We start from the raw sequence: 2,783 nt of genomic DNA, 5'->3' as shown, positions 1-2,783 counted from the left end.
TATGTATTTCATGCTCTGACAAATGAATTTAAGCAGTTTAATACAAAATATGTGATTAGGTTAAATAATAATGAGCTAATAATGAAAACTGCGAACTATTGGTTGACTATTGACTTTGAATTGGTTGACTATTGACTTGAGAATACTTTACATTTTGCTATTTACTGATTTGAATCAAAGGATAATGTTTATAAACAAAGTTTGTTCATGAGCATTGTTTGTTTATGAACATTGAACTCGCTGAATGTTAATTAACAAACACAGTATTTAGCAAAATTGGGAAAAGTTAATTGCTAACAATGCTTTGCTATTCCGTATTCATCATTTAAATTGCATATGTCGATCGGACATAGCTTTACATAAGTTGTTGTAGTTTTAAAGTTGTTGTAGTTGTAGTTATAAGTTGTAAAAAAGAACTCATATTCTCAGGAACATATTTATTGGCAACAAGTACAGCAATGTTTCAGCTATTTTTCAACATAGCCACCACCAGAATTGAGACACTTCCCGTATCATTCGATCATCTTCTGTATCTCTCTGTCGTAGAACTCTGCCGCCTGTGAATGGAACCACGTGTTGAAATAGTAAACGCTGACCGTTACTGTGAAACACTGCAGAAATTGCGACGTGCCATTCAAAACAAGAGGCGTGAAATGCTTACTGCAGGCGTTGTGCTCCTCCATGACAATGCTCGTCCACATACAGCTCGAAGCACAGCAGCTGTTTTGACGAAATTTGACTCGGAGTTGTTTGATCATCCCCCCTACAGCCCTGATCTTGCTCCCAGTGATTTTCATGTTTTCTTGCACCTCGATTAATTCCTGTCCTCTGGTGAGTGTTTTGGCTACGACGAATAGCTGAAGACGTCTGCCACACGCTGGTTCCATTTACAGGAGGCAGAGTTCTACGATAGAGGGATACAAAAGTTAATCCTACGATACAACAAAAGTCTCAATTCTGGAAGTGGCTATGTTGAAAAATAGCTCAAACACTGCTGTACGTGTTGCCAAAAAAATGTTCCTGAAAGTATGAGTTCTTTTTTTAAAAAAAATAGGGAAACCTACTTTCTGGATGCGCATCGTGTGAATCACTGAGAAAAAAGTATGGTTAAAACTGCCAGAATATGGTAAAATTTACAGTGTTCCTAGCTGTATGAGAACTTCTTTAGGAGCTCGGTAATTTTTACAAAAGCGATTTAGTAAGGATTATGGTAAATTTAACTATAAAATATAATTTTATAATATGTGATGAAATTCAATTAATTTAGTAAAATTTGGTAATTTGATCAGGATACTTCAGATCATGGTGTAGAAACTGTTTATATGGTTAAATTTAGTTTTTAGTTTTGTATTTTTTACCAAATATAAGGTGTTAAGAACTGAAATTTCGAGAACTAGAATATCTCGCAAAAAAGTTACCATATGAATTGAAAAATCACTGCCGAGGCATTTATCACATTCTTTGTCAGTGCAACCATGGCGACATGGAACAAACTAGACGAGCTTTAAAATTTAGACTTGACGGAACAAGATAGATACATCGAAAATACGAGAAATCGTCAACTGCTGCACATACTTGGAATAAATTCAATTTCGACAATGCCAAAACTGTTTCAACACCAATCACAGCAGATCATCTTGATGCCCTTGAATCTTATTTTATTATTTGAATGTTGATTTTTTTGTTAACGGCCTTACTTCTTCACCAACTCTCCGTAGCTCGTGGAAACGCATTTTACCCTGATTTTTTCCTCTCGGTCACTGCAGTTTTTCTTGTTCTCTCTCGGCTACTGTGACTTTTCTAGTTTTGTTTCACATCCTTGGTTTTTCCAATTTTCACTGGCAACTTTACGTTTTATATTTCGAATCATTTTTGTTTTTTTCTCATTCATCTCTGACAATTTTTTAAAACTTGAAACATGTCGACTGTTACGTATGTCCATTTTGCATTTTTAGAAGGGAATGAAGTAACACCAACTGAATGGTTTAAATACCAAAAATTTGGTTTTAATAACAAGAATTATTATTTTATTTTACCAGAATTGTCACTACTATTATACAGTACGGACATTTTACGAAATTTTTTTCTCCATGTACGGTTACTTAATAATAAAAAAACGCTACCCTTTGATTTAGAACCAAAATATTTAATCAAAATATATTTTAAAAACGTAGCAATAACATAAAATAATATTAAGACGGAATGAAAAATAAGTACTGTAATAACATAAGTAAAGACAAATTACTCGCTAATACCATCACAATTTTGACAACCAAAACTGTCCGAACTTTCCTTTTGTTAATTAGAGACCATAACATACATTTTATTGTGCAATTAGAATTCACGTTCAACACTCAGACAACTATTTTGGTCAATAATCGCTTTATGTCATGTAAAGACATAGGCATTGGTCATCATTAAAATACTCTTTACATTGATTTTCTTGAAAAATCAATAAGGTTGAGCATTCCGGATACAGCATTTTTCATTTATTACTGCTTGTTAATTTTCATCGCTTGTTTTAAATAATGGTTTAGAAATATTCTTTTGACAAACTTCATTAAGATGACACCTGCGCTTGGCAAAGTTTGAAAAATTGCATTCATGATTGATAGTATTTGATATCCATAAATTTTTAGTCTGTCTAATTTAACTTACATGAGAGCTACTTAATTTTAACTCACGAAAAGTTCCGTCAAGTTCTGAGTTCACGTGAATAAGCATGCAGAGAAAATAAAAATTTAGGTTAAAAATAATTGTTTTAATAGTAAGAGTGCAGAATT

Source organism: Parasteatoda tepidariorum, chromosome 2, assembly GCF_043381705.1.
Source record: "Parasteatoda tepidariorum isolate YZ-2023 chromosome 2, CAS_Ptep_4.0, whole genome shotgun sequence".
Classification (NCBI taxonomy): domain Eukaryota; kingdom Metazoa; phylum Arthropoda; class Arachnida; order Araneae; family Theridiidae; genus Parasteatoda; species Parasteatoda tepidariorum.
Note: the sequence above shows the minus strand (reverse complement) of the source record.